Here is a 26,521-nt window from a genome sequence, read left to right as displayed (position 1 = left end):
CAGGAAAGATAAAAATGGATAAATAAGTGGTGGTCCTTATGTACAATGGAATATCACTCAGCCATGAAATCAATGTCCTAAGGCTAGTAGCAGCATGATGAGTGGATTTAGGTACGAGACGATTCTAAGTGAAATAAGTCACACAGAAAAGGACACTTCTCATAAGATATCACTTATACAGGGAAAGTAAAAACCGTTACACTTGAACTGAATTACAAAACAGAACAGAGTCACACATGCAGAAAACACACTATGGCTGCTTAACAGGAAAGGTGAGGTGGGGTGATACATAAAACAAGGGTTTCAAATGAGCTGAGATACCGTTCCATAAACCCAATATGTAATAGACAAGACCTACTCCTTGCTCAGAGAACTGGACTCAACACCCCCTATTCACCACACAAGGATATATCTGACTAGTAATAATCTTAAAACCTATGTATTGAAATCTCTCTGTTAGTGTGTCAAGTGGGTGTACAGCGGCATAAACACAGCAGTGAAAAGCAGCTAAACCCCATTCTAAAAATAAATTACTTTTAAAACCCCATGAAACAAAGACAGTGAAAGAGAGAGAAATTCTTACACAATTCGTTCAGGGGCTGTGATGGAACCTGGATTGACCATATCTAGACCCACAGCTGGATGAGACATAAGGGTGGACACTCTTGGGGCTGAGAGGTTTGGTGAGGTTGGGTGAGTAAACGCAGACCCTTTAAAGTAATACTGCGTGGTACCCATCCCATGGGTCCCAAATCTCCAGGTTCAAGGGCATCTTCCTACATCGAAAACATGCCTAGAAACCCAGAATATGGTACACCGTGTGATGGGGAAAGGTTTCTAAAACGCACCTCATTTCTCATCTCCTTGTGCTCGGGTTCGCCATTGCAGCCACTTTACTAGCAATCTCCCTACTTGGAGCATCAGCTCCTTTAAACTCCTGTTCCGTACAGGTTGCAATTTGTCCTGAGGATGAACGGGAAGATGGGGAACCAATGAGAGACTAGCTCTTGGTGTTGGGACAGGCACAGGGCACTCTATTTTCCCATCAGGAAGAAGAATTAACCACAGGCTCAGCCTGCCCCCCGGAACGAGAACAGGGCCTGAAGCCATCCTGCGCTTTTACGGCCAGCTCCCAAAAAGCGAGTTGTAAAATGGAGCTTCAGGGCACTGCAATTCACAAACCTGCAGAGTTATAAATGATAACTCTCGTCCACAAATATATTGAGGGAAGGCAAAAAAGAGGATTTGAAATCAAGGCAGAATTGCAGGAAACAGATTTCAGGAGGTAGATTCGAATCGCCTTTAAAGCACATGAAAAGCGGCAAAACATTGATAATGATGCCCTTGGCCAAAAAGGGCGTATGCGTTTTTTCCTGAATATATTCAGGAAAAAACCGCATACGCCCTTTTTGGCCAACCAAGCAACCTGGAAAGGCAAATCAGCGCTACAAAGAAGTCTCGCTTCCCATCGGTCAAATGGGCCATGCTGAAAAAAGTGTCAAAACCAGAAATGCAGGACAGGCCATGGAGAAATGGGAGCCTTGCTACGCTGATGGGCGGGATGTAAATTGCCAACAGCCACTCTGGAGAAGGGTACAGTGTGTCCTGAAACATCTAAAAAACACAGCTTAGAGAGCATAGGGCACTTCCATGCATGGGGGTATAAATTGGGAAAGTTAAAAATCAGCAAGGCACAAGCACACCAAAGTTTCGGGCTGATCTGTTGCCAAGGTCCTCCACTTCATTCCACCTTAAATATCCCAGGAAAGATAAAAATGGATAAATAAGTGGTGGTCCTTATGTACAATGGAATATCACTCAGCCATGAAATCAATGTCCTAAGGCTAGTAGCAGCATGATGAGTGGATTTAGGTACTAGACGATTCTAAGTGAAATAAGTCACACAGAAAAGGACACTTCTCATAAGCTATCACTTATACAGGGAAAGTAAAAACCGTTACACTTGAACTGAATTACAAAACAGAACAGAGTCACACATGCAGAAAACACACTATGGCTGCTTAACAGGAAAGGTGAGGTGGGGTGATACATAAAACAAGGGTTTCAAATGAGCTGAGATACCGTTCCATAAACCCAATATGTAATAGACAAGACCTACTCCTTGCTCAGAGAACTGGACTCAACACCCCCTATTCACCACACAAGGATATATCTGACTAGTAATAATCTTAAAACCTATGTATTGAAATCTCTCTGTTAGTGTGTCAAGTGGGTGTACAGCGGCATAAACACAGCAGTGAAAAGCAGCTAAACCCCATTCTAAAAATAAATTACTTTTAAAACCCCATGAAACAAAGACAGTGAAAGAGAGAGAAATTCTTACACAATTCGTTCAGGGGCTGTGATGGAACCTGGATTGACCATATCTAGACCCACAGCTGGATGAGACATAAGGGTGGACACTCTTGGGGCTGAGAGGTTTGGTGAGGTTGGGTGAGTAAACGCAGACCCTTTAAAGTAATACTGCGTGGTACCCATCCCATGGGTCCCAAATCTCCAGGTTCAAGGGCATCTTCCTACATCGAAAACATGCCTAGAAACCCAGAATATGGTACACCGTGTGATGGGGAAAGGTTTCTAAAACGCACCTCATTTCTCATCTCCTTGTGCTCGGGTTCGCCATTGCAGCCACTTTACTAGCAATCTCCCTACTTGGAGCATCAGCTCCTTTAAACTCCTGTTCCGTACAGGTTGCAATTTGTCCTGAGGATGAACGGGAAGATGGGGAACCAATGAGAGACTAGCTCTTGGTGTTGGGACAGGCACAGGGCACTCTATTTTCCCATCAGGAAGAAGAATTAACCACAGGCTCAGCCTGCCCCCCGGAACGAGAACAGGGCCTGAAGCCATCCTGCGCTTTTACGGCCAGCTCCCAAAAAGCGAGTTGTAAAATGGAGCTTCAGGGCACTGCAATTCACAAACCTGCAGAGTTATAAATGATAACTCTCGTCCACAAATATATTGAGGGAAGGCAAAAAAGAGGATTTGAAATCAAGGCAGAATTGCAGGAAACAGATTTCAGGAGGTAGATTCGAATCGCCTTTAAAGCACATGAAAAGCGGCAAAACATTGATAATGATGCCCTTGGCCAAAAAGGGCGTATGCGTTTTTTCCTGAATATATTCAGGAAAAAACCGCATACGCCCTTTTTGGCCAACCAAGCAACCTGGAAAGGCAAATCAGCGCTACAAAGAAGTCTCGCTTCCCATCGGTCAAATGGGCCATGCTGAAAAAAGGGTCAAAACCAGAAATGCAGGACAGGCCATGGAGAAATGGGAGCCTTGCTACGCTGATGGGCGGGATGTAAATTGCCAACAGCCACTCTGGAGAAGGGTACAGTGTGTCCTGAAACATCTAAAAAACACAGCTTAGAGAGCATAGGGCACTTCCATGCATGGGGGTATAAATTGGGAAAGTTAAAAATCAGCAAGGCACAAGCACACCAAAGTTTAGGGCTGCTCTGTTGCCAAGGTCCTCCACTTCATTCCACCTTAAATATCCCAGGAAAGATAAAAATGGATAAATAAGTGGTGGTCCTTATGTACAATGGAATATCACTCAGCCATGAAATCAATGTCCTAAGGCTAGTAGCAGCATGATGAGTGGATTTAGGTACGAGACGATTCTAAGTGAAATAAGTCACACAGAAAAGGACACTTCTCATAAGCTATCACTTATACAGGGAAAGTAAAAACCGTTACACTTGAACTGAATTACAAAACAGAACAGAGTCACACATGCAGAAAACACACTATGGCTGCTTAACAGGAAAGGTGAGGTGGGGTGATACATAAAACAAGGGTTTCAAATGAGCTGAGATACCGTTCCATAAACCCAATATGTAATAGACAAGACCTACTCCTTGCTCAGAGAACTGGACTCAACACCCCCTATTCACCACACAAGGATATATCTGACTAGTAATAATCTTAAAACCTATGTATTGAAATCTCTCTGTTAGTGTGTGAAGTGGGTGTAAAGCGGCATAAACACAGCAGTGAAAAGCAGCTAAACCCCATTCTAAAAATAAATTACTTTTAAAACCCCATGAAACAAAGACAGTGAAAGAGAGAGAAATTCTTACACAATTCGTTCAGGGGCTGTGATGGAACCTGGATTGACCATATCTAGACCCACAGCTGGATGAGACATAAGGGTGGACACTCTTGGGGCTGAGCGGTTTGGTGAGGTTGGGTGAGTAAACGCAGACCCTTTAAAGTAATACTGCGTGGTACCCATCCCATGGGTCCCAAATCTCCAGGTTCAAGGGCATCTTCCTACATCGAAAACATGCCTAGAAACCCAGAATATGGTACACCGTGTGATGGGGAAAGGTTTCTAAAACGCACCTCATTTCTCATCTCCTTGTGCTCGGGTTCGCCATTGCAGCCACTTTACTAGCAATCTCCCTACTTGGAGCATCAGCTCCTTTAAACTCCTGTTCCGTACAGGTTGCAATTTGTCCTGAGGATGAACGGGAAGATGGGGAACCAATGAGAGACTAGCTCTTGGTGTTGGGACAGGCACAGGGCACTCTATTTTCCCATCAGGAAGAAGAATTAACCACAGGCTCAGCCTGCCCCCCGGAACGAGAACAGGGCCTGAAGCCATCCTGCGCTTTTACGGCCAGCTCCCAAAAAGCGAGTTGTAAAATGGAGCTTCAGGGCACTGCAATTCAGAAACCTGCAGAGTTATAAATGATAACTCTCGTCCACAAATATATTGAGGGAAGGCAAAGAAGAGGATTTGAAATCAAGGCAGAATTGCAGGAAACAGATTTCAGGAGGTAGATTCGAATCGCCTTTAAAGCACATGAAAAGCGGCAAAACATTGATAATGATGCCCTTGGCCAAAAAGGGCGTATGCGTTTTTTCCTGAATATATTCAGGAAAAAACCGCATACGCCCTTTTTGGCCAACCAAGCAACCTGGAAAGGCAAATCAGCGCTACAAAGAAGTCTCGCTTCCCATCGGTCAAATGGGCCATGCTGAAAAAAGTGTCAAAACCAGAAATGCAGGACAGGCCATGGAGAAATGGGAGCCTTGCTACGCTGATGGGCGGGATGTAAATTGCCAACAGCCACTCTGGAGAAGGGTACAGTGTGTCCTGAAACATCTAAAAAACACAGCTTAGAGAGCATAGGGCACTTCCATGCATGGGGGTATAAATTGGGAAAGTTAAAAATCAGCAAGGCACAAGCACACCAAAGTTTCGGGCTGATCTGTTGCCAAGGTCCTCCACTTCATTCCACCTTAAATATCCCAGGAAAGATAAAAATGGATAAATAAGTGGTGGTCCTTATGTACAATGGAATATCACTCAGCCATGAAATCAATGTCCTAAGGCTAGTAGCAGCATGATGAGTGGATTTAGGTACGAGACGATTCTAAGTGAAATAAGTCACACAGAAAAGGACACTTCTCATAAGATATCACTTATACAGGGAAAGTAAAAACCGTTACACTTGAACTGAATTACAAAACAGAACAGAGTCACACATGCAGAAAACACACTATGGCTGCTTAACAGGAAAGGTGAGGTGGGGTGATACATAAAACAAGGGTTTCAAATGAGCTGAGATACCGTTCCATAAACCCAATATGTAATAGACAAGACCTACTCCTTGCTCAGAGAACTGGACTCAACACCCCCTATTCACCACACAAGGATATATCTGACTAGTAATAATCTTAAAACCTATGTATTGAAATCTCTCTGTTAGTGTGTGAAGTGGGTGTACAGCGGCATAAACACAGCAGTGAAAAGCAGCTAAACCCCATTCTAAAAATAAATTACTTTTAAAACCCCATGAAACAAAGACAGTGAAAGAGAGAGAAATTCTTACACAATTCGTTCAGGGGCTGTGATGGAACCTGGATTGACCATATCTAGACCCACAGCTGGATGAGACATAAGGGTGGACACTCTTGGGGCTGAGAGGTTTGGTGAGGTTGGGTGAGTAAACGCAGACCCTTTAAAGTAATACTGCGTGGTACCCATCCCATGGGTCCCAAATCTCCAGGTTCAAGGGCATCTTCCTACATCGAAAACATGCATGAGAAACCCAGAAGATGGTATACCTTGTGATGGGGAAAGGTTTCTAAAACGCACCTCATTTCTCATCTCCTTGTGCTCGGGTTCGCCATTCCAGCCACTTTACTAGCAATCTCCCTACTTGGAGCATCAGCACCTTTAACCTCCTGTTCCGTACAGGTTGCAATTTGTCCTGAGGATGAACGGGAAGACGGGGAACCAATGAGAGACTAGCTCTTGGTGTTGGGACAGGCACAGGTCACTCTATTCCCATCAGGAAGAAGAATTAACCACAGGCTCAGCCTGCCCCCCGGAACCAGAACAGGGCCTGAAGCCATCCTGCGCTTTTGCGGCCAGCTCCCAAAAAAGCGAGTTGTAAAATGGAGCTGCAGGGCACTGCAATTCATAAACCTGCAGAGTTATAAATGATAACTCTCGTCCACAAATATATTGAGGGAAGGCAAAGAAGAGGATTTGATATCAAGGCAGAATTGCAGGAAAGAGATTTCAGGAGGTAGATTCGAATCGCCTTTAAAGCACATGAAAAGCGGCAAAACGTTGACAATGATGCCCTTGGCCAAAACGGGCGTATGCGTTTTTTCCTGAATATATTCAGGAAAAAACACATACGCCATTTTTGGCCAACCAAGCAACCTGGAAAGGCAAATCAGCGCTACAAAGAAGTCTCGCTTCCCATCGGTCAAAAGGGCCATGCTGAAAAAAGGGTCAAAACCAGAAATGCAGGACAGGCCATGGAGAAATGGGAGCCTTGCTACACTGATGGGCGGGATGTAAATTGCCAACAGCCACTCTGGAGAAGGGTACGGTGTGTCCTGAAACATCTAAAAAACACAGCTTAGAGAGCATAGGGCACTTCCACGCATGGGGGTATAAAGTGGGAATATTGAAAATCAGCAAGACACAAGCACCCCAAAGTTTAGGGCTGCTCTGTTGACAAGGACCTCCACTTCATTCCACCTTAAATATCCCAGGAGAGCGAAAAATGGATAAAAACGTGGTGGTCCTTATGTACAATGGAATATCACTCAGCCATGAAATCAATGTCATAAGGCGAGTAGCAGCATGATGAGTGGATTTAGGTACGACGATTCTAAGTGAAATAATTCACACAAAAAAGGACACTTCTCATAAGGTGTCACTTATAGAGGGAATGTAAAAACCATTACACTTGAACTGAATTACAAAACAGAACAGAGTCACACATGCAGAAAACACACTATGGCTGCTTAACGGGAAAGTTGAGTTGGGGTGATACATAAAACAAGAGTTTCAAATTAGCTCAGATACCGTTCCATAAACCCAATATGTAACAGACAAGACCTACTCCTTGCTCAGAGAACTGGACTCAACACGCCCGATTCACCGCACGAGAATATATCTGACTAGTAATAATCTTAAAACCTATATATTGATATCTCTCTGTTAGTGTGTCAAGTGGGTATAAAGCGGCATAAACAGAGCCGTGAAAAGCAGCTAAACCCCACTATAAAAATAAATTACTTTTAAAAACCCATGAAACAAAGACAGGGAAAGAGAGAGAAATTCTTACACAATTCGTTCAGGGGCTGTGATGCAACCTGGATTGACCATATCTAGACCCACAGCTGGATGACACATAAGGGTGGACACTCTTGGGGCTGAGAGGTTTGGTGAGGTTGGGTGAGCAAACGCAGACCCTTTAAGGTAATACTACGTGCTACCCATCGCATGGGTCCCAAATCTCCAGGTTCAAGGGCATCTTCCTACATCGAAATCATGCATGAGAAACCCAGAAGATGGTACAGCGTGTGATGGGGAAAGGTTTCTAAAACGCACCTCATTTCTCATCTCCTTGTGCTCGGGTTCGCCATTCCAGCCACTTTACTAGCAATCTCCCTACTTGGAGCATCAGCACCTTTAACCTCCTGTTCCGTACAGGTTGCAATTTGTCCTGAGGATGAACGGGAAGACGGGGAACCAATGAGAGACTAGCTCTTGGTGTTGGGACCGGCACAGGTCATTCTATTTTCCCATCAGGAAGAAGAATTAACCACAGGCTCAGCCTGCCCCCCGGAAGCAGAACAGGGCCTGAAGCCATCCTGCGCTTTTGCGGCCAGCTCCCAAAAAAGCGAGTTGTAAAATGGAGCTTCAGGGCACTGCAATTCATAAACCTGCAGAGTTATAAATGATAACTCTCGTCCACAAATATATTGAGGGAAGGCAAAGAAGAGGATTTGAAATCAAGGCAGAATTGCAGGAAAGAGATTTCAGGAGGTAGATTCGAATCGCCTTTAAAGCACGTGAAAAGCGGCAAAACGTTGACAATGATGCCCTTGGCCAAAAAGTGCGTATGCGTTTTTTCCTGAATATATTCAGGAAAAAACGCATACGCCCTTTTTGGCCAACCAAGCAACCTGGAAAGGCAAATCAGCGCTACAAAGAAGTCTCACTTCCCATCGGTCAAAAGGGCCATGCTGAAAAAAGTGTCAAAACCAGAAATGCAGGACAGGCCATGGAGAAATGGGAGCCTTGCTACACTGATGGGCGGGATGTAAATTGCCAACAGCCACTCTGGAGAAGGGTACGGTGTGTCCTGAAACATCTAAAAAACACAGCTTAGAGAGCATAGGGCACTTCCACGCATGGGGGTATAAAGTGGGAATATTGAAAATCAGCAAGACACAAGCACCCCAAAGTTTAGGGCTGCTCTGTTGACAAGGACCTCCACTTCATTCCACCTTAAATATCCCAGGAAAGCGAAAAATGGATAAAAAAGTGGTGGTCCTTATGTACAACGGAATATCACTCAGCCATGAAATCAATGTCATAAGGCGAGTAGCAGCATGATGAGTGGATTTAGGTACGACGATTCTAAGTGAAATAATTCACACAAAAAAGGACACTTCTCATAAGGTGTCACTTATAGAGGGAATGTAAAAACCGTTACACTTGAACTGAATTACAAAACAGAACAGAGTCACACATGCAGAAAACACACTATGGCTGCTTAACGGGAAAGGTGAGTTGGGGTGATACATAAAACAAGAGTTTCAAATTAGCTCAGATACCGTTCCATAAACCCAATATGTAATAGACAAGACCTACTCCTTACTCAGAGAACTGGACTCAACACGCCCGATTCACCGCACAAGAATATATCTGACTAGTAAAAATCTTAAAACCTATGTATTGATATCTCTCTGTTAGTGTGTCAAGTGGGTGTAAAGCGGCATAAACACAGCCGTGAAAAGCAGCTAAACCCCATTATAAAAATAAATTACTTTTAAAAACCCATGAAACAAAGACAGTGAAAGAGAGAGAAATTCTTACACAATTCGTTCAGGGGCTGTGATGCAACCTGGATTGACCATATCTAGACCCACAGCTGGATGAGACATAAGGGTGGACACTCTTGGGGCTGAGAGGTTTGGTGAGGTTGGGTGAGCAAACGCAGACCCTTTAAAGTAATACTGCGTGCTACCCATCGCATGGGTCCCAAATCTCCAGGTTAAAGGGCATCTTCCTACATCGAAACCATGCATGAGAAACCCAGAAGATGGTACACCGTGTGAGGGGGAATGGTTTCTAAAACGCACCTCATTTCTCATCTCCTTGTGCTCGGGTTCGCCATTCCAGCCACTTTACTAGCAATCTCCCTACTTGGAGCATCAGCACCTTTAACCTCCTGTTCCGTACAGGTTGCAATTTGTCCTGAGGATGAACGGGAAGATGGGGAACCAATGAGAGACTAGCTCTTGGTGTTGGGACAGGCACAGGTGACTCTATTTTCCCATCAGGAAGAAGAATTAACCACAGGCTCAGCCTGCCCCCCGGAACCAGAACAGGGCCTGAATCCATCCTGCGCTTTTGCGGCCAGCTCCCAAAAAAGCGAGTTGTAAAATGGAGCTTCAGGGCACTGCAATTCACAAACCTGCAGAGTTATAAATGATAACTCTCGTCCACAAATATATTGAGGGAAGGCAAAGACGAGGAATTGAAATCAAGGCAGAATTGCAGGAAACAGATTTCAGGAGGTAGATTCGAATCGCCTTTAAAGCACATGAAAAGCGGGAAAACGTTGACAATGATGCCCTTGGCCAAAAAGGGCGTATGCGTTTTTTCCTGAATATATTCAGGAAAAAACGCATACGCCCTTTTTGGCCATCGAAGCAACCTGGAAAGGCAAATCAGCTCTACAAAGAAGTCTCGCTTCCCATCGGTCAAAAGGGCCATGCTGAAAACAGTGTCAAAACCAGAAATGCAGGACAGGCCATGGAGAAATGGGAGCCTTGCTACCATGATGGGCGGGATGTAAATTGCAAAAAGCCACTCTGGAGAAGTGTACGGTGTGTCCTGAAACATCTAAAAAACACAGCTTAGAGAGCATAGGGCACTTCCACGCATGGGGGTATAAGGTGCGAAAATTAAAAATCAGCAAGACACAAGCACCCCAAAGTTTAGGGCTGCTCTGTTGACAAGGACCTCCACTTCATTCCACCTTAAATATCCCAGGAAAGCGAAAAATGGATAAAGAAGTTGTGGTCCTTATGTACAATGGAATATCACTCAGCCATGAAATCAATGTCATAAGGCTAGTAGCAGCATGATGAGTGGATTTAGGTACGACGATTCTAAGTGAAATAAGTCACACAGAAAAGGACACTTCTCATAAGGTGTCACATATAGAGGGAATGTAAAAACCGTTACACTTGAACTGAATTACAAAACAGAACAGAGTCACACATGCAGAAAACACACTATGGCTGCTTAACGGGAAAGGTGAGGTGGGGTGATACATAAAACAAGAGTTTCAAATTAGCTCAGATACCGTTCCATAAACCCAATATGTAATAGACAAGACCTACTCCTTGCTCAGAGAACTGGACTCAACACGCCCGATTCACCGCACAAGAATATATCTGACTAGTCATAATCTTAAAACCTATGTATTGATATCTCTCTGTTAGTGTGTCAAGTGATGTAAAGCGGCAAAAACACAGCCGTGAAAAGCAGCTAATCCCCATTATAAAAATAAATTAATTTTAAAAACCCATGAAACGAAGACAGGGAAAGAGAGAGAAATTCTTACACAATTCGTTCAGGGGCTGTGATGCAACCTGGATTGACCATATCTAGACCCACAGCTGGATGAGACATAAGGGTGGACACTCTTGGGGCTGAGAGGTTTGGTGAGGTTGGGTGAGCAAACGCAGACCCTTTAAAGTAATACTGCGTGCTACCCATCGCATGGGTCCCAAATCTCCAGGTTCAAGGGCATCTTCCTACATCGAAAACATGCATGAGAAACCCAGAAGATGGTACACCGGGTGATGGGGAAAAGTTTCTAAAACGCACCTCATTTCTCATCTCCTTGTGCTCGGGTTCGCCATTCCAGTCACTTTACTAGCAATCTCCCTACTTGGAGCATCAGCACCTTTAACCTCCTGTTCCGTACAGGTTGCAATTTGTCCTGAGGATGAACGGGAAGATGGGGAACCAATGAGAGACTAGCTCTTGGTGTTGGGACAGGCACAGGTCACTCTATTTTCCCATCAGGAAGAAGAATTAACCACAGGCTCAGCCTGACCCCCGGAACCAGAACAGGGCCTGAAGCCATCCTGCGATTTGCGGCCAGATCCCAAAAAAGCGAGTTGTAAAATGGAGCTTCAGGGCACTGCAATTCACAAAACTGCAGAGTTATAAATGATAACTCTCGTCCACAAATATATTGAGGGAAGGCAAAGACGAGGAATTGAAATCAAGGCAGAATTGCAGGAAACAGATTTCAGGAGGTAGATTCGAATCGCCTTTAACGCACATGAAAAGCGGCAAAACGTTGACAATGATGCCCTTGGCCAAAAAGTGCGTATGCGTTTTTTCCTGAATATATTCAGGAAAAAACGCATACGCCCTTTTTGGCCAACCAAGCAACCTGAAAAGGCAAATCAACTCTACAATGAAGTCTCGCTTCCATCGGTCAAAAGGGCCATGCTGAAAAAAGTGTCAAAACCAGAAATGCAGGACAGGCCATGGAGAAATGGGAGCCTTGCTACACTGATGGGCGGGATGTAAATTGCCACAGCCACTCTGGAGAAGTGTACGGTGTGTCCTGAAACATCTAAAAAACACAGCTTAGAGAGCATAGGGCACTTCCACGCATGGGGGTATAAAGTGGGAAAATTAAAAATCAGCAAGACACAAGCACCCCAAAGTTTAGGGCTGCTCTGTTGACAAGGACCTCCACTTCATTCCACCTTAAATATCCCAGGAAGGAGAAAAATGGATAAAGAAGTTGTGGTCCTTATGTAAAATGGAATATCACTCAGCCATGAAATCAATGTCATAAGGCTAGTAGCAGCATGATGAGTGGATTTAGGTACGACGATTCTAAGTGAAATAAGTCACACAGAAAAGGACACTTCTCACAAGATATCACTTATAGAGGGAATGTAAAAACCGTTACACTTGAACTGATTTACAAAACAGAACAGAGTCACACATGCAGAAAACACACTATGGCTGCTTAACGGGAAAGGTGAGGTGGGGTGATACATAAAACAAGGGTTTCAAATTAGCTCAGATACCGTTCCATAAACCCAATATGTAATAGACAAGACCTACTCCTTGCTCAGAGAACTGGACTCTACACGCCCGATTCACCGCACAAGAATATATCTGACTAGTAATAATCTTAAAACCTATGTATTGATATCTCTCTGTTAGTGTGTCAAGTGGTTGTAAAGCGGCATAAACACAGCCGTGAAAAGCAGCTAAACCGCATTATACAAATAAATTACTTTTAAAAACCCATGAAACAAAGACAGTGAAAGAGAGAGAAATTTTTACACAATTCGTTCAGGGGCTGTGATGCAACCTGGATTGACCATATCTAGACCCACAGCTGAATGAGACATAAGGGTGGACACTCTTGGGGCTGAGAGGTTTGGTGAGATTGGGTGAGCAAACGCAGACCCTTTAAAGTAATACTGCGTGCTACCCATCGCATGGGTCCCAAATCTCCAGGTTAAAGGGCATCTTCCTACATCGAAACCATGCATGAGAAACCCAGAAGATGGTACACCGTGTGAGGGGGAATGGTTTGTAAAACGCACCTCATTTCTCATCTCCTTGTGCTCGGGTTCGCCATTCCAGCCACTTTACTAGCAATCTCCCTACTTGGAGCATCAGCACCTTTAACCTCCTGTTCCGTACAGGTTGCAATTTGTCCTGAGGATGAACGGGAAGATGGGGAACCAATGAGAGACTAGCTCTTGGTGTTGGGACAGGCACAGGTCGCTCTATTTTCCCATCAGGAAGAAGAATTAACCACAGGCTCAGCCTGACCCCCGGAACCAGAACAGGGCCTGAAGCCACCCTGCGCTTTTGCGGCCAGCTCCCAAAAAAGCGAGTTGTAAAATGGAGCTTCAGGGCACTGCAATTCACAAACCTGCAGAGTTATAAATGATAACTCTCGTCCACAAATATATTGAAGGAAGGCAAAGAAGAGGATTTGAAATCAAGGCAGAATTGCAGGAAACAGATTTCAGGAGGTAGATTCGATTCGCCTTTAAAGCACGTGAAAAGCGGCAAAACGTTGACAATGATGCTCTTGGCCAAAAAGGGCGTATGCGTTTTTTCCTGAATATATTCAGGAAAAAACGCATACGCCCTTTTTGGCCAACCAAGCAACCTGAAAAGGCAAATCAACTCTACAATGAAGTCTCGCTTCCCATCGGTCAAAAGGGCCATGCTGAAAAAAGTGTCAAAACCAGAAATACAGGACAGGCCATGGAGAAATGGGAGCCTTGCTACACTGATGGGCGGGATGTAAATTGCCAAGAGCCACTCTGGAGAAGGGTACGGTGTGTCCTGAAACATCTAAAAAACACAGCTTAGAGAGCATAGGGCACTTCCACGCATGGGGGTATAAAGTGGGAAAATTGAAAATCAGCAAGACCCAGGCACCCCAAAGTTTAGGGCTGCTCTGTTGACAAGGACCTCCACTTCATTCCACCTTAAATATCCCAGGAAAGCGAAAAATGGATAAATAAGTGGTGGTCCTTATGTACAATGGAATATCACTCAGCCATGAAATCAATGTCATAAGGCTAGTAGCAGCATGATGAGTGGATTTAGGTACGACGATTCTAAGTAAAATAAGTCACACAGAAAAGGACACTTCTCATAAGGTGTCACTTATAGAGGGAATGTAAAAACCGTTACACTTGAACTGAATTACAAAACAGAACAGAGTCACACATGCAGAAAACACACTATGGCTGCTTAACGGGAAAGGTGAGGTGGGGTGATACATAAAACAAGAGTTTCAAATTAGCTCAGATACCGTTCCAGAAACCCAATATGTAACAGACAAGACCTACTCCTTGCTCAGAGAACTGGACTCAACACGCCCGATTCACCGCACAAGAATATATCTGACTAGTAATAATCTTAAAACCTATGTATTGATATCTCTCTGTTAGTGTGTCAAGTGGGTGTAAAGCGGCATAAACACAGCCGTGAAAAGCAGCTAAACCCCATTATAAAAATAAATTACTTTTAAAAACCCATGAAACAAAGACAAGAAAAGAGAGAGAAATTCTTACACAATTCGTTCAGGGGCTGTGATGCAACCTGGATTGATCATATCTAGACCCACAGCTGGATGAGACATAAGGGTGGACACTCTTGGGGCTGAGAGGTTTGGAGAGGTTGGGTGAGCAAACGCAGACCCTTTAAAGTAATACTGCATGCTACCCATCACATGGTTCCCAAATCTCCAGGTTCAAGGGCATCTTCCTACATCGAAAACATGCATGAGAAACCCAGAAGATGGTACACGTTGTGATGGGGAAAGGTTTCTAAAACGCACCTCATTTCTCATCTCCTTGTGCTCGGTTTCGCCATTCCAGCCACTTTACTAGCAATCTCCCTACTTGGAGCATCAAAACCTTTAACCTCCTGTTCCGTACAGGTTGCAATTTGTCCTGAGGATGAACGGGAAGACGGGGAACCAATGAGAGACTAGCTCTTGGTGTTGGGACAGGCACAGGTCACTCTATTTTCCCATCAGGAAGAAGAATTAACCACAGGCTCAGCCTGACCCCCGGAACCAGAACAGGGCCTGAAGCCATCCTGCGCTTTTGCGGCCAGCTCCCAAAAAAGCGAGTTGTAAAATGGAGCTTCAGGGCACTGCAATTCACAAACCTGCAGAGTTATAAATGATAACTCTCGTCCACAAATATATTGAAGGAAGGCAAAGAAGAGGATTTGAAATCAAGGCAGAATTGCAGGAAAGAGATTTCAGGAGGTAGATTCGATTCGCCTTTAAAGCACATGAAAAGCGGCAAAACGTTGACAATGATGCCCTTGGCCAAAAAGGGCGTATGCGTTTTTTCCTGAATATATTCAGGAAAAAACGCATACGCCCTTTTTGTCCAACCAAGCAAACTGGAAAGGCAAATCAGCGCTACAAAGAAGTCTCGCTTCCCATCGGTCAAAAGGGCCATGCTGAAAAAAGTGTCAAAACCAGAAATGCAGGACAGGCCATGGAGAAATGGGAGCCTTGCTACACTGATGGGCGGGATGTAAATTGCCAACAGCCACTCTGGAGAAGGGTACGGTGTGTCCTGAAACATCTAAAAAACACAGCTTAGAGAGCATAGGGCACTTCCACGCATGGGGGTATAAAGTGGGAAAATTGAAAATCAGCAAGACACAGGCACCCCAAAGTTTAGGGCTGCTCTGTTGACAAGGACCTCCACTTCATTCCACCTTAAATATCTCAGGAAAGCGAAAAATGGATAAAAAAAGTGGTGGTCCTTATGTACAATGGAATATCACTCAGCCATGAAATCAATGTCATAAGGCGAGTAGCAGCATGATGAGTTGATTTAGTTACGACGATTCTAAGTGAAATAAGTCACACAGAAAAGGACACTTCTCATAAGGTGTCACTTATAGAGGGAATTTAAAAACCGTTACACTTGAACTGAATTACAAAACAGAACAGAGTCACACATGCAGAAAACACACTATGGCTGCTTAACGGGAAAGGTGAGGTGGTGTGATACATAAAACAAGAGTTTCAAATTAGCTCAGATACCGTTCCAGAAACCCAATATGTAACAGACAAGACCTACTCCTTTCTGAGAGAACTGGACTCAACACGCCCGATTCACCGCACAAGAATATATCTGACTAGTAATAATCTTAAAACCTATGTATTGATATCTCTCTGTTAGTGTGTCAAGTGGGTGTAAAGCGGCATAAACACAGCCGTGAAAAGCAGCTAAACCCCATTATAAAAATAAATTACTTTTAAAAACCCATGAAACAAAGACAGGGAAAGAGAGAGAAATTCTTACACAATTCATTCAGGGGCTGTGATGCAACCTGGATTGATCATATCTAGACCCACAGCTGGATGAGACATAAGGGTGGACACTCTGGGGGCTGAGAGGTTTGGTGAGGTTGGGTGAGCAAACGCAGACCCTTTAAAGTAATACTGCGTGCTACCCATCGCATGGGTCCCAAATCTCCAGGTTCAAGGGCATCTTCCTACATCGAAAACATGCATGAGAAACCCAGAAGATGGTACACCTTGTGATGGGGAAAGGTTTCTAAAACGCACCTCATTTCTCATCTCCTTGTGCTCGGGTTCGCCATTCCAGCCACTTTACTAGCAATCTCCCTACTTGGAGCATCAGCACCTTTAACCTCCTGTTCCGTACAGGTTGCAATTTGTCCTGAGGATGATAGGGAAGACGGGGAACCAATGAGAGACTAGCTCTTGGTGTTGGGACCGGCACAGGTCACTCTATTTTCCCATCAGGAAGAAGAATTAACCACAGGCTCAGCCTGCCCCCCTGTAGCAGAACAGGTCCTGAAGCCATCCTGCGCTTTTGCGGCCAGCTCCCAAAAAAGCGAGTTGTAAAATGGAGCTTCAGGGCACTGCAATTCACAAACCTGCAGAGTTATAAATGATAACTCTCGTCCACAAATATATTGAGAGAAGGCAAAGAAGAGGATTTGAAATCAAGGCACAATTGCAGGAAACAGATTTCAGGAGGTAGATTCGAATCGCCTTTAAAGCACATGAAAAGCGGCAAAACGTTGACAATGATGCCCTTGGCCAAAAAGGGCGTATTCGTTTTTTCCTGAATATATTCAGGAAAAAACGCATATGCCCTTTTTGGCCAACCAAGCAACCTGGAAAGGCAAATCAGCGCTACAAAGAAGTCTCGCATCCCATCGGTCAAAAGGGCCATGCTGAAAAATGTGTCAAAACCAGAAATGCAGGACAGGCCATGGAGAAATGGGAGCCTTGCTACACTGATGGGCGGGATGTAAATTGCCAACAGCCACTCTGGAGAAGGGTACGGTGTGTCCTGAAACATCTAAAATACACAGCTTAGAGAGCATAGGGCACTTCCACGCATGGGGGTATAAAGTGGGAAAATTGAAAATCAGCAAGACACAGGCACCCCAAAGTTTAGGGCTGCTCTGTTGACAAGGACCTCCACTTCATTCCACCTTAAATATCCCAAGAAAGCGAAAAATGGATAAAGAAGTGGTGGTCCTTATGTACAATGGAATATCAATCAGCCATGAAATCAATGTCATAAGGCTAGTAGCAGCATGATGAGTGGATTTAGGTACGACGATTCTAAGTGAAATAAGTCACACCGAAAAGGACACTTCTCATAAGGTGTCACTTATAGAGGGAATGTAAAAACCGTTACACTTGAACTGAATTACAAAACAGAACAGAGTCACACATGCAGAAAACACACTATGGCTGCTTAACGGGAAAGGTGAGGTGGGGTGATACATAAAACAAGAGTTTCAAATTAGCTCAGATACCGTTCCAGAAACCCAATATGTAACAGACAAGACCTACTCCTTGCTCAGAGAACTGGACTCAACACGCCCGATTCACCGCACAAGAATATATCTGACTAGTAATAATCTTAAAACCTATGTATTGATATCTCTCTGTTAGTGTGTCAAGTGGGTGTAAAGCGGCATAAACACAGCCGTGAAAAGCAGCTAAACCCCATTATAAAAATAAATTACTTTTAAAAACCCATGAAACAAAGACAGGAAAAGAGAGAGAAATTCTTACACAATTCGTTCAGGGGCTGTGATGCAACCTGGATTGATCATATCTAGACCCACAGCTGGATGAGACATAAGGGTGGACACTCTTGGGGCTGAGAGGTTTGGTGAGGTTGGGTGAGCAAACGCAGACACTTTAAAGTAATACTGCCTGCTACCCATCACATGGTTCCCAAATCTCCAGGTTCAAGGGCATCTTCCTACATCGAAAACATGCATGAGAAACCCAGAAGATGGTACACGTTGTGATGGGGAAAGGTTTCTAAAACGCACCTCATTTCTCATCTCCTTGTGCTCGGTTTCGCCATTCCAGCCACTTTACTAGCAATCTCCCTACTTGGAGCATCAAAACCTTTAACCTCCTGTTCCGTACAGGTTGCAATTTGTCCTGAGGATGAACGGGAAGACGGGGAACCAATGAGAGACTAGCTCTTGGTGTTGGGACAGGCAGAGGTCACTCTATTTTCCCATCAGGAAGAAGAATTAACCACAGGCTCAGCCTGACCCCCGGAACCAGAACAGGGCCTGAAGCCATCCTGCGCTTTTGCGGCCAGCTCCCAAAAAAGCGAGTTGTAAAATGGAGCTTCAGGGCACTGCAATTCACAAACCTGCAGAGTTATAAATGATAACTCTCGTCCACAAATATATTGAAGGAAGGCAAAGAAGAGGATTTGAAATCAAGGCAGAATTGCAGGAAAGAGATTTCAGGAGGTAGATTCGATTCGCCTTTAAAGCACATGAAAAGCGGCAAAACGTTGACAATGATGCCCTTGGCCAAAAAGGGCGTATGCGTTTTTTCCTGAATATATTCAGGAAAAAACGCATACGCCCTTTTTGTCCAACCAAGCAACCTGGAAAGGCAAATCAGCGCTACAAAGAAGTCTCGCTTCCCATCGGTCAAAAGGGCCATGCTGAAAAAAGTGTCAAAACCAGAAATGCAGGACAGGCCATGGAGAAATGGGAGCCTTGCTACACTGATGGGCGGGATGTAAATTGCCAACAGCCACTCTGGAGAAGGGTACGGTGTGTCCTGAAACATCTAAAAAACACAGCTTAGAGAGCATAGGGCACTTCCACGCATGGGGGTATAAAGTGGGAAAATTGAAAATCAGCAAGACACAGGCACCCCAAAGTTTAGGGCTGCTCTGTTGACAAGGACCTCCACTTCATTCCACCTTAAATATCTCAGGAAAGCGAAAAATGGATAAAAAAAGTGGTGGTCCTTATGTACAATGGAATATCACTCAGCCATGAAATCAATGTCATAAGGCGAGTAGCAGCATGATGAGTTGATTTAGTTACGACGATTCTAAGTGAAATAAGTCACACAGAAAAGGACACTTCTCATAAGGTGTCACTTATAGAGGGAATTTAAAAACCGTTACACTTGAACTGAATTACAAAACAGAACAGAGTCACACATGCAGAAAACACACTATGGCTGCTTAACGGGAAAGGTGAGGTGGTGTGATACATAAAACAAGAGTTTCAAATTAGCTCAGATACCGTTCCAGAAACCCAATATGTAACAGACAAGACCTACTCCTTTCTCAGAGAACTGGACTCAACACGCCCGATTCACCGCACAAGAATATATCTGACTAGTAATAATCTTAAAACCTATGTATTGATATCTCTCTGTTAGTGTGTCAAGTGGGTGTAAAGCGGCATAAACACAGCCGTGAAAAGCAGCTAAACCCCATTATAAAAATAAATTACTTTTAAAAACCCATGAAACAAAGACAGGGAAAGAGAGAGAAATTCTTACACAATTCATTCAGGGGCTGTGATGCAACCTGGATTGATCATATCTAGACCCACAGCTGGATGAGACATAAGGGTGGACACTCTGGGGGCTGAGAGGTTTGGTGAGGTTGGGTGAGCAAACGCAGACCCTTTAAAGTAATACTGCGTGCTACCCATCGCATGGGTCCCAAATCTCCAGGTTCAAGGGCATCTTCCTACATCGAAAACATGCATGAGAAACCCAGAAGATGGTACACCTTGTGATGGGGAAAGGTTTCTAAAACGCACCTCATTTCTCATCTCCTTGTGCTCGGGTTCGCCATTCCAGCCACTTTACTAGCAATCTCCCTACTTGGAGCATCAGCACCTTTAACCTCCTGTTCCGTACAGGTTGCAATTTGTCCTGAGGATGATAGGGAAGACGGGGAACCAATGAGAGACTAGCTCTTGGTGTTGGGACCGGCACAGGTCACTCTATTTTCCCATCAGGAAGAAGAATTAACCACAGGCTCAGCCTGCCCCCCTGTAGCAGAACAGGTCCTGAAGCCATCCTGCGCTTTTGCGGCCAGCTCCCAAAAAAGCGAGTTGTAAAATGGAGCTTCAGGGCACTGCAATTCACAAACCTGCAGAGTTATAAATGATAACTCTCGTCCACAAATATATTGAGGGAAGGCAAAGAAGAGGATTTGAAATCAAGGCAGAATTGCAGGAAACAGATTTGAGGAGGTAGATTCGAATCGCCTTTAAAGCACGTGAAAAGCGGCAAAACGTTGACAATGAGGCCCTTGGCCAAAAAGGGCGTATGCGTTTTTTCCTGAATATATTCAGGAAAAAACGCATACGCCCTTTTTGGCCAACCAAGCAACCTGGAAAGGCAAATCAGCGCTACAAAGAAGTCTCGCTTCCCATCGGTCAAAAGGGCCATGCTGAGAAAAGTGTCAAAACCAGAAATGCAGGACAGGCCATGGAGAAATGGGAGCCTTGCTACGCTGATGGGCGGGATGTAAATTGCCAACAGCCACGCTGGAGAAGGGTACAGTGTGTCCTGAAACATCTAAAAAACACAGCTTAGAGCGCTAAGGGCACTTCCACGCATGGGGGTATAAATTGGGAAAATTAAAAATCAGCAAGACACAAGCACACCAAAGTTTAGGGCTGCTCTGTTGCCAAGGACCTCCACTTCATTCCACCTTAAATATCCCAGGAAAGAGAAAAATGGATAAAGAAGTTGTGGTCCTTATGTACAATGGAATATCACTCAGCCATGAAATCAATGTCATAAGGCTAGTAGCAGCATGATGAGTGGATTTAGGTACGTCGATTCTAAGTGAAATAAGTCACACAGAAAAGGACACTTCTCATAAGATATCACTTATACAGGGAAAGTAAAAACCATTACACTTGAACTGAATTCCAAAACAGAACAGAGTCACACATGCAGAAAACACACTATGGCTGCTTAACAGGAAAAGTGAGGTGGGGTGATACATAAAACAAGGGTTTCAAATTAGCTGAGATACCGTTCCATAAACCCAACATGTAATAGACAAGACCTACTCCTTGCTCAGAGAACTGGACTTAACACCCCCTATTCACCACACAAGGATATATCTGACTAGTAATAATCTTAAAACCTATGTATTGAAATCTCTCTGTTAGTGTGTCAAGTGGGTGTAAAGCGGCATAAACACAGCAGTGAAAAGCAGGTAAACCCCATTATAAAAATAAATTACTTTTAAAAACCCATGAAACAAAGACAGAGAAAGAGAGAGAAATTCTTACACAATTCGTTCAGGGGCTGTGATGCAACCCGGATTGACCATATCTAGACCCACAGCTGGATGAGACATAAGGGTGGACACTCTTGGGGCTGAGAGGTTTGGTGAAGTTGGGTGAGCAAACGCAGACACTTTAAAGTAATACTGCCTGCTACCCATCACATGGTTCCCAAATCTCCAGGTTCAAGGGCATCTTCCTACATCGAAAACATGCATGAGAAACCCAGAAGATGGTACACGTTGTGATGGGGAAAGGTTTCTAAAACGCACCTCATTTCTCATCTCCTTGTGCTCGGTTTCGCCATTCCAGCCACTTTACTAGCAATCTCCCTACTTGGAGCATCAAAACCTTTAACCTCCTGTTCCGTACAGGTTGCAATTTGTCCTGAGGATGAACGGGAAGACGGGGAACCAATGAGAGACTAGCTCTTGGTGTTGGGACAGGCAGAGGTCACTCTATTTTCCCATCAGGAAGAAGAATTAACCACAGGCTCAGCCTGACCCCCGGAACCAGAACAGGGCCTGAAGCCATCCTGCGCTTTTGCGGCCAGCTCCCAAAAAAGCGAGTTGTAAAATGGAGCTTCAGGGCACTGCAATTCACAAACCTGCAGAGTTATAAATGATAACTCTCGTCCACAAATATATTGAAGGAAGGCAAAGAAGAGGATTTGAAATCAAGGCAGAATTGCAGGAAAGAGATTTCAGGAGGTAGATTCGATTCGCCTTTAAAGCACATGAAAAGCGGCAAAACGTTGACAATGATGCCCTTGGCCAAAAAGGGCGTATGCGTTTTTTCCTGAATATATTCAGGAAAAAACGCATACGCCCTTTTTGTCCAACCAAGCAACCTGGAAAGGCAAATCAGCGCTACAAAGAAGTCTCGCTTCCCATCGGTCAAAAGGGCCATGCTGAAAAAAGTGTCAAAACCAGAAATGCAGGACAGGCCATGGAGAAATGGGAGCCTTGCTACACTGATGGGCGGGATGTAAATTGCCAACAGCCACTCTGGAGAAGGGTACGGTGTGTCCTGAAACATCTAAAAAACACAGCTTAGAGAGCATAGGGCACTTCCACGCATGGGGGTATAAAGTGGGAAAATTGAAAATCAGCAAGACACAGGCACCCCAAAGTTTAGGGCTGCTCTGTTGACAAGGACCTCCACTTCATTCCACCTTAAATATCTCAGGAAAGCGAAAAATGGATAAAAAAAGTGGTGGTCCTTATGTACAATGGAATATCACTCAGCCATGAAATCAATGTCATAAGGCGAGTAGCAGCATGATGAGTTGATTTAGTTACGACGATTCTAAGTGAAATAAGTCACACAGAAAAGGACACTTCTCATAAGGTGTCACTTATAGAGGGAATTTAAAAACCGTTACACTTGAACTGAATTACAAAACAGAACAGAGTCACACATGCAGAAAACACACTATGGCTGCTTAACGGGAAAGGTGAGGTGGTGTGATACATAAAACAAGAGTTTCAAATTAGCTCAGATACCGTTCCAGAAACCCAATATGTAACAGACAAGACCTACTCCTTTCTCAGAGAACTGGACTCAACACGCCCGATTCACCGCACAAGAATATATCTGACTAGTAATAATCTTAAAACCTATGTATTGATATCTCTCTGTTAGTGTGTCAAGTGGGTGTAAAGCGGCATAAACACAGCCGTGAAAAGCAGCTAAACCCCATTATAAAAATAAATTACTTTTAAAAACCCATGAAACAAAGACAGGGAAAGAGAGAGAAATTCTTACACAATTCATTCAGGGGCTGTGATGCAACCTGGATTGATCATATCTAGACCCACAGCTGGATGAGACATAAGGGTGGACACTCTGGGGGCTGAGAGGTTTGGTGAGGTTGGGTGAGCAAACGCAGACCCTTTAAAGTAATACTGCGTGCTACCCATCGCATGGGTCCCAAATCTCCAGGTTCAAGGGCATCTTCCTACATCGAAAACATGCATGAGAAACCCAGAAGATGGTACACCTTGTGATGGGGAAAGGTTTCTAAAACGCACCTCATTTCTCATCTCCTTGTGCTCGGGTTCGCCATTCCAGCCACTTTACTAGCAATCTCCCTACTTGGAGCATCAGCACCTTTAACCTCCTGTTCCGTACAGGTTGCAATTTGTCCTGAGGATGATAGGGAAGACGGGGAACCAATGAGAGACTAGCTCTTGGTGTTGGGACCGGCACAGGTCACTCTATTTTCCCATCAGGAAGAAGAATTAACCACAGGCTCAGCCTGCCCCCCTGTAGCAGAACAGGTCCTGAAGCCATCCTGCGCTTTTGCGGCCAGCTCCCAAAAAAGCGAGTTGTAAAATGGAGCTTCAGGGCACTGCAATTCACAAACCTGCAGAGTTATAAATGATAACTCTCGTCCACAAATATATTGAGGGAAGGCAAAGAAGAGGATTTGAAATCAAGGCAGAATTGCAGGAAACAGATTTGAGGAGGTAGATTCGAATCGCCTTTAAAGCACGTGAAAAGCGGCAAAACGTTGACAATGAGGCCCTTGGCCAAAAAGGGCGTATGCGTTTTTTCCTGAATATATTCAGGAAAAAACGCATACGCCCTTTTTGGCCAACCAAGCAACCTGGAAAGGCAAATCAGCGCTACAAAGAAGTCTCGCTTCCCATCGGTCAAAAGGGCCATGCTGAGAAAAGTGTCAAAACCAGAAATGCAGGACAGGCCATGGAGAAATGGGAGCCTTGCTACGCTGATGGGCGGGATGTAAATTGCCAACAGCCACGCTGGAGAAGGGTACAGTGTGTCCTGAAACATCTAAAAAACACAGCTTAGAGCGCTAAGGGCACTTCCACGCATGGGGGTATAAATTGGGAAAATTAAAAATCAGCAAGACACAAGCACACCAAAGTTTAGGGCTGCTCTGTTGCCAAGGACCTCCACTTCATTCCACCTTAAATATCCCAGGAAAGAGAAAAATGGATAAAGAAGTTGTGGTCCTTATGTACAATGGAATATCACTCAGCCATGAAATCAATGTCATAAGGCTAGTAGCAGCATGATGAGTGGATTTAGGTACGTCGATTCTAAGTGAAATAAGTCACACAGAAAAGGACACTTCTCATAAGATATCACTTATACAGGGAAAGTAAAAACCATTACACTTGAACTGAATTCCAAAACAGAACAGAGTCACACATGCAGAAAACACACTATGGCTGCTTAACAGGAAAAGTGAGGTGGGGTGATACATAAAACAAGGGTTTCAAATTAGCTGAGATACCGTTCCATAAACCCAACATGTAATAGACAAGACCTACTCCTTGCTCAGAGAACTGGACTTAACACCCCCTATTCACCACACAAGGATATATCTGACTAGTAATAATCTTAAAACCTATGTATTGAAATCTCTCTGTTAGTGTGTCAAGTGGGTGTAAAGCGGCATAAACACAGCAGTGAAAAGCAGGTAAACCCCATTATAAAAATAAATTACTTTTAAAAACCCATGAAACAAAGACAGAGAAAGAGAGAGAAATTCTTACACAATTCGTTCAGGGGCTGTGATGCAACCCGGATTGACCATATCTAGACCCACAGCTGGATGAGACATAAGGGTGGACACTCTTGGGGCTGAGAGGTTTGGTGAAGTTGGGTGAGCAAACGCAGACCCTTTAAAGTAATACTGTGTGGTACCCATCCCATGGGTCCCAAATCTCCAGGTTCAAGGGCATCTTCCTACATCGAAAACATGCATGAGAAACCCAGAAGATGGTACACCGTGTGATGGGGAAAGCTTTCTAAAACGCACCTCATTTGTCATCTCCTTGAGCTCGGGTTCGCAATTCCAGCCACTTTACTAGCAATCTCCCTACTTGGAGTATCAGCACCTTTAACCTCCTGTTCCGTACAGGTTGCAATTTGTCCTGAGGATGAACGGGAAGACGGGGAAGCAATGAGAGACTTGCTCTTGGTATTGGGACAGACACAGGTCACTCTATTTTCCCATCAGGAAGAAGAATTATCCACAGGCTCAGCCTGCCCCCCAGAACCAGAACAGGGCCTGAAGCCATCCTGCGCTTTTGCGGCCAGCTCCCAAAAAAGCAAGTTGTAAAATGGAGCTTCAGGGCACTGCAATTCACAAACCTGCAGAGTTATAAATGATAACTCTCGTCCACAAATATATTGAGGGAAGGCAAAGAAGAGGATTTGAAATCAAGGCAGAATTGCAGGAAACAGATTTCAGGAGGTAGATTCGAATCGCCTTTAAAGCACATGAAAAGCGGCAAAACGTTGACAATGATGCCCTTGGCCAAAAAGGGCGTATGCGTTTTTTCCTGAATATATTCAGGAAAAAACGCATACGCCCTTTTTGGCCAACCAAGCAACCTGGAAAGGCAAATCAGCGCTACAAAGAAGTCTCGCTGCCCATCGGTCAAAAGGGCCATGCTGAGAAAAGTGTCAAAACCAGAAATGCAGAACAGGCCATGGAGAAATGGGAGCCTTGCTACGCTGATGGGCGGAATGTAAATTGCCAACAGCCACGCTGGAGAAGGGTACGGTGTGTCCTGAAACATCTAAAAAACACAGCTTACAGCGCATAGGGCACTTCCACGCATGGGGGTATAAATTGGGAAAATTAAAAATCAGCAAGACACAAGCACACCAAAGTTAAGGGCTGCTCTGTTGCCAAGGACCTCCACTTCATTCCACCTTAAATATCCCAGGAAAGAGAAAAATGGATAAAGAAGTTGTGGTCCTTATGTACAATGGAATATCACTCAGCCATGAAATCAATGTCATAAGGCTAGTAGCAGCATGATGAGTGAATTTAGGTACGACG

The sequence above is a fragment of the Balaenoptera physalus genome, assembly GCF_965194825.1.
Source record: "Balaenoptera physalus genome assembly, chromosome: X".
NCBI lineage: Eukaryota > Metazoa > Chordata > Mammalia > Artiodactyla > Balaenopteridae > Balaenoptera > Balaenoptera physalus.
Note: the sequence above shows the minus strand (reverse complement) of the source record.